General features: G+C 39.6%; 1 long non-coding RNA gene across 1 annotated transcript; it reads right to left on the bottom strand.

The window, feature by feature from the left end:
- Positions 1-4755: 4755 nt before the first annotated feature.
- LOC145539435 (uncharacterized) lies at positions 4756-12810 on the bottom strand. Its single transcript, XR_014077796.1, has 3 exons — positions 11252-12810; positions 6653-6778; positions 4756-5087 (listed from the first exon to the last, which is right to left on the bottom strand). It is a non-coding gene; the product is annotated as an uncharacterized LOC145539435 (long non-coding RNA).
- Between the last annotated feature and the right edge of the window lie 742 nt (positions 12811-13552).

The following is a 13552-nucleotide window of genomic DNA, read 5'->3' as shown; positions in this document are numbered from 1 at the left end:
AGCGTCTTTTAATTTCATGGCTGCAGTCACCATCAGCAGTGATTCTGGAGCCCAAAAAAATAAAGTCTGACACTGTTTCCACTGTTTCCCCATCTATTTCCCACGGAGAGATGGGACCAGATGCCATGATCTTAGTTTTCTGAACGTTGAGCTTTAAGCCAACTTTTTCACTCTCCTCCTTCACCTTCATCAAGAGGCTCTTTAGTTCTTCTTCACTCTCTTGCCATAAGGGTGGTGTCATCCGCATGTCTGAGGTTATTGATATTTCTCCTGGCAATCTTGATTCCAGTTTGTGTTTCTTCCAGCCGAGCGTTTCTCATGATGTACTCAGCATATAAGTTAAATAAGCAGGGTGACAATATACAGCCTTGACATACTCCTTTTCCTATTTGGAACCAGTCTGTTGTTCCATGTCCAGTTCTAACTGTTGCTTCCTGACCTGCATACATGTTTCTCAAGAGACAGGTCAGAGGGTCTGCTATGCCCATCTCTTTCAGAATTTTCCACAGTTTATTGTGATCCACACAGTCAAAGGCTTTAGCATAGTCAATAAAGCAGAAATAGATGTTTTTCTGGAACTCTCTTGCTTTTTCGATGATCCAACGGATATTGGCAATTTGATCTCTGGTTCCTCTGCCTTTTCTAAAACCAGCTTGAACATCTGGAAGTTCACGGTTCACGTATTGCTGAAGCCTGGCTTGGAGAATTTTGAGCATTACTTTACTAGCATGTGAAATGAGTGCAATCGTGCGGTAGTTTGAGCATTCTTTGGCATCGCTTTTCTTTGGGATTGGAACAAAAACTGACCTTTTCCAGTCCTGTGGCCACTGCTGAGTTTTCCAAATTTGCTGGCATATCGAGTGCAGCACTTTCACAGCATCATCTTTCAGGATTTGAAATAGCTCAACTGGAATTCCATCACCTCCACTAGCTTTGTTCGTGGTGATGCTTTCTAAGGCCCACTTGACTTCACATTCCAGGATGTCTGGCTCTAGGTGAGTGATCACACCATCGTGACTATCTGGGTCGCGAAGATCTTTTTTGGACAGTTCTTCTGTGTATTCTTGCCACCTCTTCTTTATATCTTCTGCTTCTGTTAGGTCCATGCCATTTCTGTCCTTTGTCGAGCCTATCTTTGCATGAAATGTTCCTTTGGTATCTCTAATTTTCTTGAAGAGATCTCTAGTCTTTCCCAATCTGTTGTTTTCCTCTATTTGTTTGCACTGATCGCTGAGGAAGGCTTTCTTATCTCTCCTTGCTATTCTTTGGAACTCTGCATTGAGATGGGAATATCTTTCCTTTTCTCCTTTGCTTTTCGCTTCTCTTCTCTTCCCAGCTATCTGTAAGGCCTCCTCAGACAGCCATTTTGCTTTTTTGCATTTCTTTTCCATGGGGATTTTCTTGATCCCTGTCTCCTGTACAATGTCATGAACCTCTGTCCATAGTTCATCAGGCACTCTGTCTATCAGGTCTAGTCCCTTAAATCTATTTGTCATAGTTCATCAGGCACTCTGTCTATCAGGTCTAGTCCCTTAAATCTATTTGTCACTTTCACTGTATGCTCATAAGGGATTTGATCCTCATAAGGGATTTGATCTAGGTCATATCTGAATGGTCTAGTGGTTTTCCCTACTTTCTTCAATTTAAGTCTGAATTTGGCAATAAGCAGTTCATGATCTGAGCCACAGTCTGCTCCTGGTCTTGTTTTTGCTGACTGTATAGAGCTTTTCCATCTTTGGCTGCAAAGAACTTAGGCAGTCGCAAAGTGAAGCTAGTTGTCCAATGATGTCCACTTCTAGGAATGGTTGAAAGAGTTGCTAGCTGTGCATATGCCAACTTTGGAATCTTGGTTGTTCCAAACTCAGACAAAGGTTAAGGTTATCTTACTCTTTGATTCGCATCTCTGTGTGCTATCTAGTAATGTACCCCTACCACCTGGATCACCTGTAAGGGAACTGCCCCAGGGCAGAAGTAAGTTCCTCATGGTTAAGTGTATAAGAATTACTTGGAAGGCACATTTTTATCTTTGTGTCTTTTAAATTTATTTTTCCTGATTATAAACTAGCAATTATAAACCTGCTTTGGAGAGAGGCAAAAAATATAAAGAAGTAGAGAAACACTTTGTCTCTGTGCAATTACCCAGACATAGCTATTATTTTGTCACATTCTCTTTCAACAGTATCATCTGTAATCCTGCTGAAACCCACACAAATGGGTTTTATTAAATGTATTTTGTGTATATGAAACTTCTAGCAAATATAAATAAATGACTGTTTATTCTGCTTATTAATTTTTGACCTTTTATGTTACTTTCACTTTCTCTTTATTCTTTTACCCTTTCAAAACAGTGTTGTTAACTCTGACTGAAATTAGAGTCAACAGGGAAGATTTACTGAAAATACTGGTGCTCAAACCTGAGGCCTAGGTCAGATACAACATGATCTGGAAAAACTAAAAAAAAAAAGGTCTTGGGAGTAACAAATTTGCATGCATGTCTGGGCTGCACCAATTCATTGCCTCTGAACATCGATCTGTTCCTTTGGTCCTCCAGTGGGAAGGGGCTCCAGCCACCCCAGCAGCTGCCACTGAGGGGACCACAATCAGAAGAGGAGCTGAAAGAGTGACTAACCCTGGCAGTCCCTGGGCAGAGTACAGGGACCACCCCCATGCAGATGTGAGCTAGGGCCTGGGGGCTGTGTCTGGGTTGCAGAGTCAGGGGTGCCAAGGGCAGTGATGGCCATAGTCGCAGGGTAATGGTGGGGCTGGGGCCCCATGCCTCCTCCAGCTCCCCCTGCCCAGACAGAACAACTTCACTTGGAGGCACATCGACCCAGTGAGAAACTCCACTGTTTTCTGTATGACTTCTGTAGAAAGATGTCGGCTATCATTCTAATCTTGGTTCCTCTTTGTGTGCATGATGGACCTTTTTTTTTTTTTTTCCTTTTTCTGGCTACCTTCCTGATTTCTCCATCTTTTTGTTTTCAATCTTTCACACACAGTGTGCTAGGGGTTAGTGTGTGTGTGTGTGTGTGTGTGTATGTGTGTGTTGTGTGTGTTTGGTGTTCCCATTCCCAGTTGGTTGCACCTCACAGGGGAGCCATCTCTAGCAAGTTATTTGCTGCTTGATATGTACAAGCCTGCAGGGGGCGGAGGGCATCCTCTGTCATGATTAAGTCTCATCCTTAACTGGGCACTGTGTCCCTGGTATTTGGATGTGTGACCTTCTCAGTGTTCCTGCCCCTTTCCCTGTGCAGTTCTGAGCCCAGCATGCTTTTAATCCTCATTACAGCTCTATGTGTTTATTATAATAGCTGTGAATAATTTCTTCTTGGCAGAAACCCCCTTGTATGTAGTATTAATGAGATTCAGGGCTCTGCAATTATATCTGTAAAGTGTCAGAAACATAGTAGGTAGTCAGCAAATGATGGTACTTTCCCTGTTGTTTCAACTTAAGGTGTTGGGAGCTGAGGGATATTTTCAAGAGGGAATTGGTATGCGGGCAAGGAACAGATTTCCTTTTATGCTACTATTATTTTCAGACTAGGCAATCTGTGGAGCTCTTTGCTTTATAATCCAATAATTACTTATTTACAGACTCAGCAATTGGTAAGGTCACTGTGACCTTCCTTGAGACAAAGTGTCCTGTTAGAAAGCCTACTGAGCTCTAGGTGTTTGGGCTGTGTGGTTTCTGGGGTTTGTGGGGATCCTGCCACATTTGTAAGATTATTCATTTTCCCTTTGCATTTAGGTACAGAGCTAGCATAATTCACAGGCATATTCCATAAACATTTACTCCAAAGAGTGAGACAAGGTTTTCTTTTCCAAATAAATGGCTTTTGTTTTGCCTTTCTTTCTTTCCTTCCTTGTTTCTTCTCCTTCCTTCCTTCCTCCTCTCCTTCCTTTTATTTGTAGAAGTATGTTTCACAGACAGAATTTTTTTTAATGAACATTTCAAATAATGATATCTTCAATGTCTATCTTTATATTCGCTAGCATTCTCTTAATGTATAGGATATATATAAAAGTTTTAGTATATATTTGAGAATTTTCCTCTGTATTTATCAAGTCAATTCCCCAGTCTGATAAACAATGAAGATTAATAGAAATGAATGTAATTACCCAACTAAGAAACAAAGGATTACCAAGTTAAAGGTCCTTATCAAACCTTTTCGGAATAATTTTATTCCTATTATTTGAAGAGTGGATACTGTTGATTGAGACATAGACTTAGAGTTGAAGAGCATTAAAAAATTAGAGAGATGGATGAAAGATGAATCATACACATTCTTATATTAATTTTTGAGGATATGTTACATGAGAAACTATTCATTTGAAAATGATTATGTCTGCTTCAAAATAGAGAAGTGCAACATAGTATGGGCCCAGTGATAAGAGTACTCAGGCTGTATGCCTCCATCACCCGTAACATGCTCCTTTATCCTTCAGCATGACTGCTTCAAGGTCTTCCTAGAGCAAGAAGATGTACCCAAGATGTCAAATCAAAAGTCTTCCATGCTAGTCCTTGTTGCCCTTATTTTTTCAACAGTATTTACACTACTAACCCTCCTGCTCACATATTTTCTCTCTCCCACCCTCCTTCTCTTCCTCTCTCAGTCCTGCTCACCCTTCCTTCATTTGCTACTATTTTTGCTACTATCACTTTTTTTTTTTAAAAAAAGAATCAATTTTATGCCAAATTTTCAGTTAGACATTACCCTTTCCCTTCAGAGGATGCAGGAGACTGAAACCCAAAAGTTGGGGAGTAGAAGAATGCTTTATATTACACTGCCACTCAGAGAGGAAATGATAGGTTATAAATTACCTCATGCAACTTGGGTCTAAATCAGAGACCAAATCAGTCTGCATGAATGCTTCCTTCTAAGGGGGCCTGGCTGTCCATTATTTCAGGGTTTCTAATTCTCTGCAGAACATCTGGTTAATAACATGTGGGCTTTGGTTCTGCTAGGCTAAACACTGAACAGGAAAATCCAGTGAGGATGTGGAGAAAGGTTCTTTTCCATGACATCAGAGAAAAGTGTTCGGTCTGAAGGAGGAGATGTCCTTCTGTTTTTGTCACAAATCCTAAACTGAAGGACAAATAGAGCAACAGTCATTGAATGAGTAACCATCACTATTGTCACATGTGGTGCTAATAAAGAGAGACTTTTTTTGGCAAATAAAATCATGATAAAAAATAAAAAACTACATGTTACCTTTTTTAGGGGAAATAAAGAGTATTTCTTTAGGTTCACTTTAAATGAAAAAACTTAGCTATAGAAGCAAATGGTATTTCGCAAAGGAGATTAGAGCAAATAAAAGAATTGTTGGTGCATTAAAAGAAAAGGAAACCCTTTATATGTAAAAATTTAAACAGTAGCAGCCATTTTAATTATCCCTGGTGGCTCAGATGGTAAAAAATTTGCCTGTGAAGAGGCAGACCTGGGTTCAATCCCTGGTCAGGAAGATCCTGTGGAGAAGTGAATGACAACCCACTCTGCTATTCTTGCCTGGAAAATTCCATAGACAGAGGAGCCTGGAGGGCTATAGTCCATGGAGTCACAAAGAGTTGGACACGATTGAGCGACTAACACACATATCATTGCAGCAAGTATTCATCATCTTCTATGTGGTGACTGATCTGGTTCATCTTCACAAAATGTTATTCCTTTCTTGGTCTTCTCTGCCCTGATTTGGACAATCCCTACATAAAACTCTTGACCTCTCCAGAAGAAGTAAACAAATAGATGACATAATGTATTTCATAGTTTGGGAAAACGTTGCTTGCTAAGAGAAGACAAGACTTTGCTTCTCTCTTGAATATTCCAAAACTAAATTTGAATACAGGTGATCTTCATTACTAACCTCTTCTGTATTTGTAGATTTGCCTACTCACTAAAATTTATCTGTAACCCCAAATCTGACCTCACGGCTCTTATATAGGCATCATTCTCAGTCAGCCCCCAAAAGTTTGAGCTGCCTAACACGTTACCACCTGAGGTTAAAACAAAGCTATGCTCTACATTCTTGTTTCATCTATCATGCAGTAAACAAGTATCCTTTCCTTGGTCAGTGTAGTGCCATATCTTTCCCATTTTGTGCTTTTTTTGTTGATGATTTCACTGTAAAATAGTCCCCCAAGTGTAGAGTTGAAGAGTTGTCTAGTGTTCCATAGTGCAAGATGGCTGAAAATGTGCCTGAAGTATTTTAGATAAGCTTCATTAAAGATAAGCTTCATTCAGATACAAGCTATAGTTATAGAACTATAGTTCAATATTATTGAAGCAACAATTTATGTTAAACAAGTTGTCTTTAAAAACACATGCAAAATAAGGTTCTGTATTGATTGGTTGACAAAAATGTGACCTGGCCTTGCAAGAACTTAACTTTCTATTTCCCCTTAGAGCAAGGCTTCAGTATTTGCTAAATCAGTGTTTGCTCCAACTTTATAGAGCGTAACTACTGTGAATAATGAGAACTGACATAAAGAGAGCGAGATCCGGAAAGTATTTTGAAGCCCATTATATCTGTACTACACCAAGTACCTTTTCCTGTAATGTATGTGTTTACGTTTTATTCTAAAATCTCTGAGTTCCCTCTAGGGGTTAACTCAATATTCATTTCTCATGTCTTACCATAAATGAGAATGCTTTACCTCAACTGGAAGATTTCCTCTTTTCTTTATCGTTCTCCAAATTTGATAGGATTGCTCCTTCTTGGACTAGGAAACACATTTTCTAATTTTTCAGGCAGCTGGAGTCATGGAAGACATTTTCAAACACTGAATGGCAAAGGAAAAAAAAATAGAGAATGTTCCTTAAAAGAGGTGATAGTTTAAGCTAAGGATGATGAGGTGGTATTTTAAATTAAGTAAGTGAAAAATGAAAGAAGGGAGATTCCTAGCAAAGGAGAGCCATTCCGCAGTAGGAAGGACACGTTTGGGAGGAAGGTAGCTGGCGTGACTCCAGGCCAGGTGCACGAGAGGACGTGGCAGCAGGTTGTGTGGGGAGGCAGGGAAAGTTCCCTGTATAAAATGGTTTGACATTTGGGCAAGGAATTTATCTTCATAGAAAGCTTACAAAATAGAAATAGCATGAAACCTTCTTATTGATATCTTTGCTCTTGTTTATTTATTTTAGAATGATCTTTTTGGTTATGTGCAGAATGAATTAAGTAAATGATTAGGAAGCTATAAAATGATGAGGGCCTTTACTTAAGCAGTAACAATGTAAAGGAAAAGGAAAATATAAATCATAAGAACATGCAGGCCTTAGAATTTAGCATGTTAATGACTAACTTGATATTGGAACTAACTTTAAAGGAGGAATCCAGAATGGTTCCCAATTTTTGTTTATTTTAGCCTTTTCTCTCCCTAGCTTTTCTAAGTTCCATAAATGCTTTCCAAGCAATATCATATTCAAAGTACTGAATAGAAGCTGAGAACATGACAATGATATAGACATGACTTTGCTTTCTTAGGAGAGAGCAAGTGTCATCACACAGATGAGCTAAACTTCTTCATCTGTCAACTGGGAAATTTAGACGGTTGCCATGCTAAGTTGTTGGTCCAATGTTGAGAATTCTACAAAAACTTGCAATATGATGTCTGGCGGTTACTGCCAGACACTAATTTCTTGGTGAGCTGTGGCCTTGAAAATCTGTTAAGCCATGGAACAGTGTGAGATCCTTAAAGGAAAGTATTACTACATTGTTACCTGTGAAGCTCACCCATTTTCAGAACTACATAGTCTTTGAGAGAAATTCTACTTTCCAAAATGAGGTAGTCAGGCCAGGAAAGCCAACATATGGGAGTGAGAGAAGTATTATATGGTCAAAGGAAACATTTAAGCTGTGATGTAACCAAAATGGAGGTCCCAGCCCACTCATGGAATGAAGTGGTGGTCTCTGGAACTGTGATGGCTTTTAAATGTCACCCCAAATTTTAGGCAAAGGGTCTGGCTTTTATGCTCAGCCCACTAGTTATTCAAAGTGGAAAGCCTCTAGGGAGAGCTTATAAATTTGATATCAGCAGAGTGAGGACAGTCTGGACATAGACACAGTTGTGAGCCATTAACAGTGACTCTTAGGTATAGTATTGTGTGCCTGGACCTTGAAAGGGAGATTTGGTCTGAAAAATACAAATGTAGTTAGGTGTAAATAACAAAATCTCCACTAGCACCCCTATTTCAAATCACCCTTCTTTGGAAGTATACTAACCCTGTGTCTATTACGCCTTATACAGCGATAGTAATTATCCCTTCTCAAATTTACCTTTTTTCCCCAGGTATTGAGATATGTTTTTTCACTTGTCATTTTATCCTCAAGCAAATGCCTCTTCTTTTTCAGCCTCTCATGCCTCTTTTCTAGGAGTCTTTTATTTCTCTCCATTTTTTGCCCAAGACTGACTTCTCCCTTTATTCACAGGAATGTGTCTTTTATCCATCCTTTTTTTTCAAAGTTAGCAGTGATTTTGCATGAGAGCTAATGTTTCATACAATTTTGAATAGAATCTAGAGGTGGCGCCCCTAAAATCCAGTCATTCTGAAACACTAGTGGATATATCTTGCTCAGTTTTTGTCTATTATATCTTTAGTGTTCAGTAGAGTAACAGGCACAAAGGTGATGGTGATAAAGTTCAATACCTATTACCTCTTTTAGTAATGGTACCCTAAAGTTTTAGGTGAGCACGTGAGTACCCTATTTCTGGTTTGTTGTTGTTGTTGTTGTCTCAATTAGGTATGCCGACATGACCAAGTTTGTACCTGTGATACACAAATGGAATTAATATGTACAACTTCCTGGATCTCTCCTTTAAGAAGTTTATTTTAAGCTCTGTTTTCTCCTCTGTGGTAGCTGAATAATGGTAATGACTTAGAGCACATTTGGAAACTTCCCTACCAGTCTTGGCTTGCTCACTTCTAAACCTTTATATTAGAGACAAAACATTTTTCTTGTAAAAAGCCAGTGTGCTTTGGGATATCTTTCTAGAGCTCTAATTGTTCAGAAATCCTTAAAAAAAAAAAAGCCCTGGAAGTGGGCTCTTATTATGAAAACTCTGATTACATGTGAAATGCACTAAGTGGCAGATGGAAAATTCACAAATATTATGAGTTGGGAACTGGAGAATGCCGTTACGCTGTAGTGAAATGGTTGGTAAAACTGTTGTTGCCATAACTTGGAAAGCAAATCATGTGCTCCTGAGATGACAGCTCTGAGGAAATTAATGGCAAAATTTAGAATGAGTCTGCATGTTGGCTGCTACTTATGCCATTTTGTTGTTGTTTTATTAAACTCAGGACAAGCTTTGTCTATATTGCTACATAACCTTCAGAATTATCATTTTAATATTGTCTATTCCATAGAGTAATTGTACTTTACTTAACAGCATCCTTATTGAGTGATTTCAATTATTTGTAAATAATGATGCAATAAACATCTTTGCATATGTAGCTTTTCCCCATATTTCAGTTTAAGTAACATTTTCAGTAGAAATGGCAACCCACTCCAGTACTCTTGACTGGAGAATCCCAGAGACGGGGGAGCCTGGTGCACTGCCGTCTATGGGGTTGCACAGAGTTGGACATGACTGAAGCGACTTAGCAGCAGCAATTGCTTTATTGAACCCTTTTACAGTTCTTGAGTCATATTTCCATAATCCAGTCCTAAATCATACCAAGTTGCACTGTCAACAATAATGAATTAGTATTACAATTTTCATTTTAATTTAGACCAGCAATCAGTACTAGAATGTTTTTTTTTTTTTAATTCTACATATAAAGGGAATCATACAATCTTTGCCTTTCTCTGTCTGACTTTTTTCACTAAGTATAACACCCTCTAGCGGAGAAGGCAATGGCACCCCACTCCAGTACTCTTGCCTGGAAAATCCCATGGACGGAAGAGCCTGGTAGGCTGCAGTCCATAGGGTCACGAAGAGTCGGGGGACACGACTGCGCGACTTCACTTTCACTTTTCACTTTCATGCATTGGAGAAGGAAATGGCAACCCACTCCAGTGTTCTTGTCTGGAGAATCCCAGGGATGGCGGAGCCTGGTGGGCTGCCATCTATGGGGTCGCACAGAGTCGAACACGACTGACACGACTTAGCAGCAGCAGCAACAGCAGCAACACCCTCTAGAGTCATCCATGTTGTTGCAAATGGCAAGCTTTAGTTCATTTTATGGCTGAGTAATATATCTATATGTCTATGTATGTTCCACATCTTCCTACCCATTCACCTAATGATGGGGACGTAGTTTGCTAATTTAATTGGTATAACATGATATGTTGGTGTTGAATTAATTTATATTTCCTTTTTCAGTTTTACTGAGATATAATTAACTTACAGCACTTTGTAAGTGTACAGTATAGTGATTTGCCTTACAAACTTCGTGAAGTCATTAGCACAATGAGTTTAGTGAACACCCATCATCTCATATAAGATTTAAAGAATTGAAAAAAAGTTTTTTCTTGTGATGAAAACTGAAGATTTACTCTCTTAACAACTTTCATATATAACAGAGAGCAGTGTTAGTTATATTCATCATGCTATAAATTACATCCCTAGTGCTTATTTATCTTATAATTGGAAGTTTGTACATTTTGACTGCCTTCATTCAATTCTCCCTTCCCCACTCCCCACTTTTAACAACCACAAACCTCTCTTTTTTAACGAGTCTGTATGTTTAGTCCTTTGTATGTTGTTTTTTTTTTTTAATAAATTTATTTATTTTAGTTGGGGGTAATTACTTTACAATATTGTAGCGGTTTTTGCCATACATTGACATGAATGTTTTTGAAATATAACTGACCTACAACATGGTAATTCAATGCTTCTACACAATTCAAAATGATCATCACTGTTAAGTCTAGTTATGACCTATCACCATACTAAGATATTGCATTGGTATTGACTGTATTTCCCCAAACTATGCATTTCATACCTGTGACTTGTTTATTTTGCAACTGGTAATTTGTACCTCTTAATCTCCCTTATGTATTTTTATTCTCCTCCATCCCATCCCCTTCTGGCGACCATTTGTTCTCTGTATCTATAACTCTGTTTATGTTTTGCATGGTTGTCTATTTGCTCTTTAGATTCACATACAAACGAAATCATACAGTCTTTGTCTTTCTCTGTCTGACTTATTTCACTGAGTAAAATGCGCTCTAGATCCATCCATGTTATCGCAAATGGCAAGCTTTAATTATTTTTTATGGCTAAGTAATATAGCTATATAATCTATATACCTACCTATATACCTATATACCACCTCTTCTTTATCTGTTCACCTAATGATGGACACTTAGTCAGCTTCCATATCTTGACCATTATAAATAATGCTGCAGTGAATATTGGGATACATACATCTTTTCTTGCTAATGTTTTCTATTTTCTTCAGAAGAGAAAATAGAAATATCCAGGAGGGAAGTTGCTGTATTATATGGGTCCTGATACAGCAGGGTGAGGGTCTGCTGTGTTCCTGGGGCTAAGTTTCCTTCTGTGGGTGGGCAGGCATGGGACCCAGGGGATTCCAGGGCTGGTGCCAGTGTACTGGTATAGTGGCTGGGTCCTGAGCGCTCTGCTGGAGGGGGCTGAGTCCTGGGTGGCTGTGGGTTCAGTGGGCCCTCAGGCTGCTGGTGGGTGGGGTTGCTTGGCCTGAGGCATTCTAGTAGTGGTACCCACAGGCTGGTGTGCAGTTCTGCGTCTTGGCCTTAAAAAGCTAGAGGGAGGGCTCCAAAATGTCCCCTGCCAGCACCAGTGTTTTAGTGGTAGAATGTGCTCCCCCAAATGGCTGCTGCCAGTGCCTATGGCCCCAGGGTGGGCTCCAGTTGCCTCCTGCTTCTCTGGGAGACTCTCTAAGATCAGCTGGTATGCCTGACTCCAGCGCCTTTCAGGTTATTGCCACTGCCTTGGGTCCTGGAATGTGTGAGTTTGTGTGCACCTTTTAAAAGTGGAGTCTCTATTTCCCACAGCCCTCTGACTCTTCTGAAAGTAAGCTCCGCTGGCCTTGAAAACCAAATGTTCTGGAGCCTTGTCTTTCCAGTGCAGGGATGAGGAGCTGATTCAGGGATCAGACCCCTTGCTTCTTGGAGAAAACCTCTGTAATTATAATTATTCTTCCATTGTGGGTCATACACCCAGGGTATGAATCTTATTTCCCCACTTCTGTAATCCTTTTGTTTTGGGGTTTTTTTTTTTTGCTCCTTCTTTATATCTTTAGTTATAGGAGAACTTTTCTGTTAGTCTTCAGTCTTTCTCATCAATATTTGCTCTGTAAATAGCTGTGGTCTTGGTGTGTTCATGGGAAAAATTGAGCTCGGGGTCTTACTACTCTGCCATCTTGGCCACAGACTTGGTGCTTACCCGTGCTGGAGGTAACTACAAGAAGTTAATGAACACCAACCAGAATTGGCCTTGTTTCATGAAGAGATGGTTTTCATAGGAACATACAGAGGGATACTCTCTTTTCAGCTAAAAAGTTAAGGTGATGGAAAGTCCAGAGATTTGGGATCTTTCAAAGTTAAAAAATATAACTATCTGTGCCTCAAATAGCAAAAGGTAACACGATACCTAGAGTTATCCAGATATAAAGATCAGGTCAAAGACATCTATTGTTTCTGTTATTTCAGTTTCCTTCATGAGGCCATTTAAAATTTTTGACTTAAAAGATATAGGCCTAACTTTTAAGCCAGTAAATAAAGGAGGGATATTAAAAACTCTGCCTGCAATGCAGGAGACCTGGGTTGAATGCCTGGATTGGGGAGATCCTCTGGAGAAGGGAATGGCAAGTCACTCCAGTATTCTTGTCTGGAGTATTACATGGACAGAGGAGCCTGGCGGGCTACACTCTATGAGGTCACAAAGAGTCAGACATGACTGAGCGACTAACACTTCCACTTCATTATAATAATGGCGTATTGAGATATTTGGGTGTGCTACCTTTCACATGTACCAAACCCCTGAAAATTTGTACTGTCAGCGAAACCATTAACCTTTCTTATAACAGAGCTTATGTTTGATCCCTAGAGCAGCACTGGTGCCCACAGTCTTTCACTGGCAGGAAGTGGGTTGTGGAAGCTGCCTAGTCCCCAAAAAGGGAACACCTCAGAGTTACTCACATAAGATAAAGGACAAAGATATTTTGAAGCAGGGACTGTGGTGAGCAGTGGATAAAGGAGGTATTCCTCAAAGGCAGAAACTAGGGGGATCCAGACAGATGAACCAAGTAATCTACCCCACAGCCTGGGGAGGAAATTTTGTGTGATTTCTGTCCACTGAGCTTTGATAACTGCTATGAAACACTGACTACTCTGTTTCCCATTCTTTCCGTTTTCAAAATGCTCATTTTATTATGGTTATAGCTGTTCCTATGTTATCAGTATATATTAGAAGAGAGAGAACTAGCTTGTCAGTTAGTCAACAGATTGATTTTGAAGAGCCAAATCCAGATATGATGAAGAGAAATGCCCATTACAAAATCCAGGATTTTGGTCTGGATGCAGTAAATTCAAAGATACTTAGGTAACCAGAATAGTTAGCTGAGGGAAATTC

The sequence above is a fragment of the Giraffa tippelskirchi genome, chromosome 2 (assembly GCF_054371585.1).
Source record: "Giraffa tippelskirchi isolate mGirTip1 chromosome 2, T2T-mGirTip1v1.2.pri, whole genome shotgun sequence".
NCBI classification, from domain to species: domain Eukaryota; kingdom Metazoa; phylum Chordata; class Mammalia; order Artiodactyla; family Giraffidae; genus Giraffa; species Giraffa tippelskirchi.
Note: the sequence above shows the minus strand (reverse complement) of the source record. Positions and strands in the feature narration are given on the sequence as shown.